The sequence below is a fragment of the Podarcis muralis genome, chromosome 6 (assembly GCF_964188315.1).
Source record: "Podarcis muralis chromosome 6, rPodMur119.hap1.1, whole genome shotgun sequence".
Taxonomy (NCBI): domain Eukaryota; kingdom Metazoa; phylum Chordata; class Lepidosauria; order Squamata; family Lacertidae; genus Podarcis; species Podarcis muralis.
This window is the reverse complement of record NC_135660.1, coordinates 101,283,895-101,296,050: the sequence shown is the minus strand read 5'-3', so window position 1 is coordinate 101,296,050 and position 12,156 is coordinate 101,283,895.

Here is a 12,156-nt window from a genome sequence, read left to right as displayed (position 1 = left end):
GCATGGAGACGCTAAAGCGTGGCTGCGTAATCTGTGGAGAGATAAGGATCCGGCGCTCCGAAGTGCGGATGCATTCATTAAAGCGATGGATTTCTGTTTTTTATCAAATATAGACATTTATATCGCCAGAAAAGACATACATGGGCTGAAACAAGGGAGAGCCAGTGTAAGGCAGTATCATTCCCGCTTTTTTGCATTGGTCAATGCGCTGGGATGGGATAAAGACTCTGCTCCAGTCAGAGACCTTTTTTGGGAAGGATTGAATGCAAATGTGAAAGATGAAATTGCAAGGGGGGAGAGACCCCAGAGCACTCAGGAAGTGGTCCAGAAGGCTCTGACAATCAGGGTGCGTCTGGAAGAACGTCCATGGAGCAAAGAAGAAGGGCGTTGGGGATGCACGCCAGCGAGAGTGCCCGCCCTCTTGCCCAGGGATGCAGCGCGTGCGCAATCCACCCCTCCGCTGGGAGGAGGAGACGAACCGATGGAGATTGGAGGTGCCAGGGCTCAGTCAGCAACCAGAGCCTTGACACCGGGAGCACTCAAAGCGAAGCCTCCTAGAGGGAACAGGAAGTGCTACATCTGCGACAGTGCTCAGCACATGGCGAAAGAGTGTCCCCAGAGGCTCCACAAGCACACTGCAGCCTCCGCAACAGTAACGGAAGCAAATCAGCAGAGCGAACCACAGCAGGGAAACGACAGAGTCTGGCTGGAGGCAGAGGCACTGGGGCCCAGCCAGACGAGTCAGTGAAGCAGTCCCCAGAAATTTTGCAACCCACAGACCCCCTCCCGCCCAAACCAGTGGTGCAGCTCACCGCATCGCTCCAGCTACCCAATGGACTCACAATGGAAGTGCCAATTACCATTGACTCTGGTAGTAACACAGACTTTATAGGACTGGAGTTCATTCAACAACACAACATAGCGCTACTGCCAGCCACGCTGCCCCTGAAGGTTGTAACGGTGGATGGCAGGGAATTGCTGGGGGGGCAGGTGGTGCAACAAACGCCGCCGATGGTGAAGCAAATTGGGAATCACCGGGAAGTCATCAGCTTCAATGTCACCCAACTGTCGGACACGCCTGTAGTATTGGGCATGAGTTGGCTGTACAGGCACAGTCCAGCATTGGCTTGGTACCAGCGCCAACTGACTTTCGGCTCCTCCTACTGTGCGGAACATTGCATTATACCTAGCCCAGAAGGGGAAGAGGATGACACGCAGCTACAATTGGGCACGCTGCAAGCAGTGCCCCTCAAGTATGCAGAGTTTTTGGAGGTTTTCTGCGAGAAGGAAGCGGACAAGCTACCTCCCCACAGGTCCTATGACTGCAAGATTGACCTCCTGCCGGGGGCGACGCTGCCGACCGGGAAACTGTATTCCATGTCTGAGGACGAACTGCAGGAACTCAGGGAGTTCATAGATCTCAACTTGAAGCGCGGTTTCATCCGGGAGTCGAAGGCAGTGGGGGGCAGTCCCGTATTCTTTGTGAAGAAAAAGGACACGTCCCAAAAAAGACTTGTGGTGGACTATAGAATTTTGAACTCGAAAACCAAGCCCACGGCCTTCCCCATGCCCAAGATAGATGACCTGCTCGCGACGGTGAGGAAAGGACGCGTTTTCACCAAGTTGGATCTGCGAGGGGCGTACAACCTGATTCGCATACGGGAGGGCGACGAGTGGAAGACGGCCATGTTCACGCCCCTAGGCACTTACAACAGAGTTATGCCCTTCGGATTACAAAATGGTTCACACTGCTTTCAATCCTTCATGCATCATATGTTGGCGGGACTCCTCTACAAGAAGTGCGTCTGCTTCCTGGACGACATCCTAATATTTTCAGCATCACAAGAGGCTCACGAGAGAGATGTCAAGGAAGTTCTGCAGAGACTGCAGGAACACAGACTGTACGCCAAGCTGGAGAAGTGCCAGTTCGACATGACGGAGGTGGATTTCCTGGGCTACAAATTGTCGGACAAGGGGCTCGCCATGGACAGCGCCAAGGTTCGCTCAGTGTTGGACTGGAAGAGCCCGCGTAGTCGGAAGGAGGTCCAGCGGTTTGTTGGCTTTGCCAACTTTTACCGCAAGTTCATCAAGGGGTTTGCTATGCAGACGGCGGCCATTACCGACACGCTCAGCTCCAAGAAGAAGAAGTTCATCTGGACGGAGCAAGCGGAGCAGTCCTTTCAGAAACTCAAGCGTCTCTTCTCGTCCGAAGAGCAGCTACTGCATGTGAATCCCAGCAGACCGATGAGGGTTGAAACGGACGCCTCAGACAGGGCCGTGGGAGCAGTCCTGTTGCAGCAAGACCCGCATGGGGACTGGAGACCGTGCGCCTTCTACTCCAGGAAGCTCAGCAAGTCAGAGCAGAACTACACCATCTGGGACAGGGAGTTGCTAGCCATTCATGCAGCATTCAAGGCGTGGCGGCACTTCCTTATCGGAGCCAAACACACAGTGCAGGTCCGCACAGACCATAAGAACCTGGAGTACTGGCGCACGGCAAGGTTCCTGAACCAGAGGCACATACGATGGGTGGAGTTCTTTGCGGATTTCGACTTCAGGATAGAGTACATCCCAGGCGACAACAACGTCATGGCAGATGCACTGTCCAGGAAGCCGCAATACCTCGAGGAGCAGGCACCAGCGGCGGCCAAGCACATTTTCGCACCGAAAGCGTGGGCATGCGCTTCGGCAACCGTGGACCTGGATGCCGTACGTCGCGTGCTGCAGGAGGACCCCTTCACACAAGCCAAGATGGAGGAGGTGCACAGGGGCAAGGCGAAGGACGACGAGTTCCAGATACGCGACGGTTTACTCATCCGCAAGGGGGCCCTCTACGTACCGGGAGATGACCTCCGCGCGAAGGTACTGCAGCAGTTGCACGACGCACCTACCGCCGGGCACTTTGGCAAAGAGAAAACTGTAGAATTAGTAGACAGAGAATTTTGGTGGCCCAAGATGTGGGGGGAAGTCGCGGATTACGTCTCGAGGTGCGACACCTGCCAAAGGGCCAAGTCAGTGCACAAACCGCCGGCGGGACTGCTGGAACCGCTGCAGACACCGCTCGAACCGTGGGAGAGGGTGGCCCTGGACTTTGTCACGGATCTGCCCAGCTCGAGGGGCAAGACAGCAGTGCTAGTGGTGGTGGACATGTTCACCAAGATGGCACACTTCATTCCGTGCGCGAAGGTGGCCATGGCGGAACAGACCGCCAAACTGTTCATAGACCACGTGTTCAGGGTTCACGGTCTACCACGGTCTATCCTGTCCGACCGGGGGCGACAGTTCATCTCAAACTTCTGGCAGAAGCTGATGGGCATCCTGAACGTCAAGATCAACCTAGCGTCGGCTAGACACCCGCAGACCAACGGACAAGCGGAGCGGGTCAACGCCATCATGCAGCAGTACCTGAGATGCTACGCCAATCAGCAGCCTGCAACATGGGTGGACTACCTGCCACTCGCCGAGTTCGCTTACAACAATACGAAGCACGTGTCCATGGGGGTGACACCGTTTTTCGCCAACAACGGGAGGCATCCCAGAACCTTCCCGGGATTAGAGAGAGTGGGGGAGGGGGAGCCACAGGCAGTGGAAGCCTTAGCGTCAGAGTTGCAGGAGGTCCACGAACAGCTTCGCAGGCAGTTAGAACTAGCAAAGCACGCATACAGACACAGCAAAACTAGCAAAGCAGGCTGACAGACACAGAAGAGTTGGGGAAGACATACAGGTGGGAGACTGGGTTTGGTTAGCAGCCCAGGCAGTGCCGGCCAGATCGTTAGCGAAGAAGAAGCTCGGACATAAGCAGCTAGGGCCTTACCAAGTCCAAGCACAGGTCAATCCAGTGGCCTTCCGACTGACACTTCTGGAGGGAGCCAGAATGCACCCGGTTTTCCATAGATCGGTGCTCACGCCCTACAAAGCACCTCACAGATTTCAGGAGCCAGGCACAGCACCAGACCCGCTCAGAGAAACGCCCACAAAAGGGGGGGTCGCCAAAGGGGGAGCACATCAACGAGGTCACGGAGATTTTAGACTCGAGATGGGGGGAAGAGGGAGTAGAATATCTCCTCGCCAGAGAAGGTACCCCGGCCAGTGCCAACAGTTGGGTGCCGGACTATGCCTTGGAGGAGCCTCTGCTCAAAGAAGAATTTCATGCCATTTTCCCACACAGGCCCATGCCAGCCGAGTATTTCGACGACTGGCTTTTCACACCCACACTTTCAAACAGCACATTCCAGGGGTTCGCCTCGGACGAGGAACCGGCACCAGACACACGCTCTCCGGAGGGATCACCCTCGGGGTCTGCCTCAGACCGCTCTTATTGGTGGGACGATCAACCAGAGGAGCAGTGGCGCAGGAAGTGGCTGGGGGGTCCTTGGCAGGCTACACCCTCAGAGGAGAACGGGGGAGAGACGGACATAGACGTGTTGGGGGAGGACGTTGGGTTCGAGCATGGAGGCAGAGAGATGGAGGCAGAGGAGATCGACGTCGGCGAGAGCACGGAGAACGAGCCGGACTTATCCGGCTGGATATACGACACGGGGGACGAACTGTATCCGGCACTCACCCCCACAACTACGGAGCACCCAGTACCCACACCGGAAGGAGGGGAGGGGGGAAGGGGGGGCTTCGAGGGGGGGATGGATGTCAGGGGCTCAGGAGCAGAGGCACAGGAAAGGGAGGAAATAGAGAGTGAGGGGGAGGAATCCGAAGGAAATGTTAGCGATGACAGCGGTCCGAGGTCTCTAAGTCTTTCCAGCGAATTGGAGGATTCACAGAAAGGGGCTCCCATGGTCAGAGCAAGGGGGGTGCCTAGGGGGACACCCCAGGAAGAAGGGGCCAGAGGGGACTCAGAGAGCAGCAGTTGGAAATCAGGACCAGCTTATCCACCAGAGCGCAGTAGGGGGGAGGAGTCCCAGGTATCGGGATCAGGCAGCTCACCGCCAGCGGGAGGACATGAGTCAGGATTGGCCACGCCTCCATCGGAGAGCGAGGGAACGGTCAAAAGGAAGGTCGGAGGCTGGGCGCGCGCGCCAAGTTCAAATGTACAAGAGGGCGGCGCAGTTGGCAGCCCGGATAGGGAGCCAGGTCCTAAAGCCCGCCGAAAGGAAGGAGAAGAGGCAGGGGGGTCAGCGTCAGCGTCAGAAGAGTCCAGGAAGGAAGGGACCCCGGGGGGTAGAAGGACCCAGAGGAGAAAGGAGAGACGGAAGAGGTGGAGTAAGGTTAGAGTCTTAAACTGGTGTACAGGGGGTGGAGACTCAGATGGAGCTTCGCCGGTCTAGCTTCTAGACGTAGAGCTGCGCGCTGCGGCTTGAAAATGGAAACTGTACTTCAATAAAGACTTGTGTACATTACTACCGGCTAGCGTTGGTCCTCTGTGAGCTGGGACCTGGAGCCAGCTTTGACAGTTATCAAAAACTAAAAAATAAAGTGTGAGATTGGCTTCATTATTATCAAATAATGGAGGCATACAATTTGGATAAAAGAATTGGATTCCAGGTGGAAAAATCAAAATTGGAAACAGAACTGTTAGATCCCAAAACTAAGACTTTGTCAAGTATGTATAATTTGCTGTTGAAATGGAACACACAGGATGAAACGGTGAAATCTGTTATGATTAAATGGGCACAGGATGTTGGACACAATATTATGTTTGCTGACTGGGAACAGTTATGGACCACAGGTATGAAGTTTACGGCATGTAATGCCTTAAGAGAGAACATTATGAAAATGATCTATAGGTGGTACATGACCCCAGTCAAGCTTGCAAAAATATATCATTTGCCCAATAACAAATGCTGGAAATGTAATGAAGCTGAAGGTACCTTTTACTACCTTTGGTGGACGTGCCCAAGGATTAAGGTTTTCTGGGAAATGATCTATAATGAAATTAAGAAGTTCTTAAATGCACCTTTCATAAGAAACCAGAGGCCTTTCTCCTGGGCATGGTCGGCCAATTGGTGTTAAGGAAGGATAGGATGTTTTTTATGTACGCTACAACAGCAGCAAGAGTTTTACTAGCAAAGTATTGGAAGACACAAGAACTACCCACCCTGGAAGAATGGCAGACGAAGGTGATTGACTACATGGGACTGGCTGAGATGACGGGCAGAATCTGTGACCAGGAGAAAGAGATGGTGGAAGAAGACTGGAAAAAATATAAGGATTATCTCAAGAACTGTTATAAAATTAATGAGTGCTAAAATATCATGGGTATTGAAAGAAACAGAATTACAGCTGTAAATGATTGGTTAAAAGAAAAAGGATCAAAGAAAGTGAATATTATGTTAATTGAAGTGAGGGGTTGCTGGAAAAAATCTAAAAATAAGGATGCAGAAAAGGGAGGTATGGGGAAGTCAGTGGAATAAGGTTTAGGAAAAAAGGTCATGAAATTATACGTGTGTCAGAGACTGCCTCCAGGTCCCAGCTCACAGAGGACCAACGCTAGCCAGTAGAACTGTACAAAAGTCTTTATTGAAGTATAGTTTCCATTTTCAAACCCTAGCGTGCGTCTCTACGTCTAGAGCCTAGACCGACGAAGCTCCGTCTGAATCTCCGCCCCCTGTACACCAGCTTAAGACTCTAGCCTTACTCCACCTCTTCCGTCTCTCCTTTCGCCTCTGGGTCCTACTACCCCCCGGGGTCCCTTCCTTCCTGGACGCTTCGGAGGCGGACCCCTCAGACTCTTCCCCCTCCCTTCGGCGGGCTTTAGGACCTAGCTCCCTATCCGGGCTGCTCATTGCGCCACCCTCTTGTACATTTGAACTTGGCGCGCGCGCGCTGTCTCCGACCTTCCTTTTGACCGTTTCCTCGCTCTCTGATGCAGGCGTGGCTAATCCTGACTCATGTCCTTCCGCTGACGGAAAGCTGCCTGATGCCGATACCTGGGACTCCTCCCCCCTACTGCTCTCCGGTGGGGAAGCTGGTCCCGATTTCCAACTGCTGCTCTCTGAGTCTCCTCTGGCCCCTCCTTCCTGGGGTGTTCCCTTTGGCAACCCCCTAGCTCTGACCACGGGAGCCCCTTTCTGTGAATCCTCCGATTCGCTGGAGAGACTTAGAGACCTCGGGCGGCTGTCCTCGCTAACCTCTCCCTCGGATTCCTCCCCCTCGGTCTCTATCTCCTCCCTTTCCTGTGCCTCTGCTCCTGAGCCCCTGACATCCATCCCCCCTCGAAGCCCCCCCTTCCCCCCCTCCCCTCCTTCTGGTGTGGGTACTGGGTGCTCCGTCGTTGCGGGGGTGAGTGCCGGATACAGTTCGTCCCCCGTGTCGTACATCCAGCCAGCTAGGTCCGGCTCGTTCTCCGTGCACTCGTCGACGTCGATCTCCTCTGCCTCCATCTCTCTGCCTTCGTGTTCGAACCCCACGTCCTCCCCCAACACGTCCATGTCCGTCTCGCCCCCGTTCCCCTCTGAGGGCGATGCCTGCCAAGGACCCCCCAGCCACCTCCTGCGCCACTGCTCCTCTGGTCGATCGTCCCACCAATAAGAGTGGTCTGAGGCAGACCCCGAGGGTGAGCCCTCCGGGGGGCGTGTGTCTGGTGCCGGTTCCTCGTCCGAGGCGAACCCCTGGAATGTGCTGGTTGAAAGTGTGGGTGTGAAGAGCCAGTCGTCGAAATACTCGGCTGGCATGGGTCTGTGTGGGAAGAGGGCATGAAATTCATCTTTGAGCAGAGGCTCCTCCAAGGCATAGTCCGGCACCCAACTGTTGGCACTGGCCGGGGTACCCTCTCTGGCTAGGAGATATTCTACTCCCTCTTCCCCCCATCTCGAGTCCAAAATCTCTGTGACCTCGTTGATGTGTCCCCCTTTTGGCGACCCCCCCTTTCTGGGCATTTCTCTGAGCGGGTCTGGTGCTGTGCCTGGCTCCTGAAATCTATGAGGTGCTTTGTAGGGCGTGAGCACCGATCTATGGAACACCGGATGCATTCTGGAACCCTCCGGAAGTGTTAACCGGAAGGCCACTGGATTGACCTGTGCCTGGACTTGGTAAGGCCCTAGCTGCTTATGCCCTAGCTTCTTCTTCGCTAACGATCTGGTCGGCACTGCTTGCGCTGCTATCCAGACCCAGTCTCCCACCTGTATGTCTTCCCCAACTCTTCTGTGTCTGTCAGCCTGCAGTTTGTATGCATGCTTTGCTAGTTCTAACTGCCTCCTAAGTTGTTCGTGAACCTCCTGCAACTCTGACGCTAAGGCTTCCGCTGCCTGTGGCTCCCCCTCCCCCACTCTCTCTAAGCCCGGGAAGGTTCTGGGATGCCTCCCGCTGTTGGCGAAGAACGGCGTTACCCCCGTAGACACGTGCTTAGTATTGTTGTAAGCGAACTCGGCGAGTGGCAGGTAGTCCACCCATGTTGTAGGCTGCTGATTTGCATAGCATCTCAGGTACTGCTGCATGATGGCGTTGACCCTTTCCGCTTGTCCGTTGGTCTGTGGGTGTCTCGCCGACGCTAGATTGATCTTGACGTTCAGGATGCCCATCAGCTTCTGCCAGAAGTTCGAGATGAACTGTCGCCCCCGGTCGGATAGAATAGACCGTGGTAGACCGTGGACTTTGAACACGTGGTCTATGAACAGTTTGGCGGTCTGTTCCGCCGTGGCCACCTTCGCGCACGGAATGAAGTGTGCCATTTTGGTAAACATGTCCACCACCACTAGCACTGCCGTCTTTCCCCTTGAACTGGGCAAATCCGTGAAAAAGTCCAGGGCCACCCTCTCCCACGGTTCGAACGGTGTCTGCAGCGGTTCCAGCAGTCCCGCCGGCGGTTTGTGTACTGACTTGGCCCTTTGGCAGGTGTCGCACCTCGAGACGTAATCCGCTACTTCCCCCCGCATCTTGGGCCACCAAAAGTCTCTGGCTACTAGTTCTACAGTCTTTTCTTTGCCAAAGTGCCCGGCGGTGGGAGCGTCGTGTAGCTGCTGCAGTACCCTTGCGCGGAGGTCGTCTCCCGGCACGTAGAGTGCTCCCTTGCGGATGAGTAACCCGTCGCGTATCTGGAACTCGTCGTCCTTCGCTGTGCCCTTGTGCACCTCCTCCATCTTGGCTTGTGCGAAGGGGTCCTCCTGCAGCGCGCGACGTACGGTGTCCAGGTCCACGGTTGCCGAAGCGCATGCCCACGCTTCCGGTGCGAAAATGTGCTTGGCCGCCGACGGTGCCGCCTCCTCGAGGTATTGCGGCTTCCTGGACAATGCATCCGCTATCACGTTGTTGTCGCCTGGGATGTACTCTATTTTGAAATCGAAGTCCGCGAAGAACTCTGCCCATCTAATGTGCCTCTGGTTCAGGAACCTTGCCGTGCGCCAGTACTCCAGATTCTTGTGGTCTGTGCGGACCTGCACTGTGTGTTTGGCTCCGATAAGGAAGTGCCGCCATGCCTTGAACGCTGCATGGATGGCTAGCAACTCCCTGTCCCAGATGGTGTAATTCTGCTCTGACTTGCTGAGCTTCCTCGAGTAAAAGGTGCATGGCCTCCAGTCCCCATGCTGGTCTTGTTGCAACAGGACAGCTCCCACGGCTCTGTCTGAGGCGTCCGTCTCCACCCTCATCGGTCTGCTGGGATTCACATGCAGTAGCTGCTCTTCGGACGCGAAGAGACGCTTGAGTTTCTGAAAGGACTGCTCCGCTTGCTCCGTCCAGATGAATTTCTTCTTCTTGGAGCTGAGCGTGTCGGTGATGGCCGCCGTCTGCATAGCGAACCCCTTGATGAACTTGCGGTAAAAGTTGGCAAAGCCGACAAACCGCTGGACTTCCTTCCGATTGCGTGGGCTTTTCCAGTCCAATACTGCGCGAACCTTGGCGCTGTCCATGGCGAGCCCCTTGTCCGACAATTTGTAGCCCAGGAAATCCACCTCCGTCATGTCGAACTGGCACTTCTCCAGCTTGGCGTACAGCCTGTGTTCCTTCAGTCTCTGCAGAACTTCCCTGACATCCCTCTCGTGCGCCTCTCGCGATTCTGAAAATATCAGGATGTCGTCCAGGAAGCATATGCACTTCTTGTAAAGGAGTCCCGCCAACACATGATGCATGAAGGCTTGAAAACAGTGAGAGCCATTTTGTAATCCGAAGGGCATAACTCTGTATTCGTAGGTGCCCAGTGGCGTGAACATGGCCGTCTTCCACTCGTCGCCTTCCCGCATGCGAATCAGGTTGTACGCCCCTCGCAGATCCAACTTGGTAAAAACGCGTCCTTTCCTCACCGTCGCGAGCAGGTCGTCTATCTTGGGCATGGGGAATGCTGAGGGCTTGGTTTTCGAGTTCAAAATTCTATAGTCCACCACAAGTCTTTTTTGGGGCGTGTCCCACTTCTTCACAAAGAATACGGGACTGCCCCCCACAGCTTTCGACTCCCGGATGAACCCGCGCTTCAAATTGTGATCTATGAACTCCTTGAGTTCCTGCAGTTCGTCTTCAGACATGGAATACAGTTTCCCGGTTGGCAGCGTCGCCCCCGGCAGGAGGTCAATCTTGCAGTCATAGGACCTGTGAGGAGGTAGCTTGTCCGCCTCCTTCTCGCAGAAAACCTCCAAAAACTCCGCATACTTGAGTGGCACTGCTTGCAGCGTGCCCAAATGTAACTGCGGGTCATCCTCTTCCCCTTCTGGGCTGGGTATAATGCAATGTTCCGCACAGTAGGAGGAGCCAAAAGTCAGTTGGCGTTGGTACCAAGCCAATGCTGGACTGTGCCTGTACAGCCAACTCATGCCCAAAACTACAGGCGTGTCCGACAATTGGGTGACATTGAAGCTGATGACTTCCCGGTGATTCCCAATTTGCATCACCATAGGCGGCGTCTGCTGTACCACCTGCCCCCCCAGCAGTTCCCTGCCATCCACCGTTACAACCTTCAGGGGCAGCGTGGCTGGCAGTAGCGCTATGTTGTGTTGTTGAATGAACTCCAGTCCTATAAAGTCTGTGTTACTACCAGAGTCAATCGTAATAGGCACTTCTATGGTGAGTCCATTGGGTAGCTGGAGCGATGCGGTGAGCTGCACCACTGGTTTGGGCGGGAGGGGGTCTGTGGGCTGCAAAATTTCTGGGGACTGCTTCACTGACTCGTCTGGCTGGGCCCCAGTGCCTCTGCCTCCAGCCAGACTCTGTCGTTTCCCTGCTGTGGTTCTCTCATAGAATCATAGAATCATAGAGTTGGAAGAGACCACAAGGGCCATCGAGTCCAACCCCCTGCCAAGCAGGAAACACCATCAGACCACTCCTGACATATGGTTGTCAAGCCTCTGCTTAAAGACCTCCAAAGAAGGAGACTCCACCACACTCCTTGGCAGCAAATTCCACTGTCGAACAGCTCTTACTGTCAGGAAGTTCTTCCTAATGTTTAGGTGGAATCTTCTTTCTTGTAGTTTGGATCCATTGCTCCGTGTCCGCTCTCTGCTGAGTTGTTTCCATTACTGTCACTGAGGCTGCAGTGTGCCTGTGGAGCCTCTGGGGACACTCTTTCGCCATGTGCTGAGCACTGTCGCAGATGTAGCACTTCCTGTTCCCTCTAGGCGGCTTCGTTTTGACTGCTCCCGGTGTTAAGGCTCTGGTTGCTGAGTGAGCCCTAGCACCGCCAATCTCCATCGGCTCTTCGCCCCCTCCCTGTGGAGGCGTGGACTGCGCACGCGCTGCATCCCTGGGCAAGAGGGCGGGCACTCTCGCTGGTGTGCGTCCCCAACGCTCTTCTTCTTTGCTCCATGGGCGTTCTTCCAGCCGCACCCCAACCGTTAGCGCTTTTTCAACCACTTGCTGAGTGCTTTTGGGTCTCTCCCCCCTTGCAAGAGGTCTCTAACTGGCGGAGAATCTTTATCCCAACCCAGCGCGTTGACCAATGCAAAAAAGCGGGAATGATACTGCCTTACGCTGGCTCTCCCTTGTCTTAGCCCATGTATGTCCTTCCGGGCAATGTCAATGTCTATGTTTGATAAAAAACAGGAATCCATCGCTTTAACGAATGCATCTGCACTTTGGAGCGCTGGATCCTTATCTCTCCACAGATTGCGCAGGCATGCTTTCGCGTCTCCATGCAAATGAGACAAGATAAACCCCACCTTCTCTTGCTCATCCCTAAAGTCTTTATCCAGCAGTTGCAGCGCAAACAGCACGTCTGTTCGGAAATTGGGGTACTGTTGTAAATTCCCATCGAAATGAGATACAAGGCTGCCTCCTCTCTTC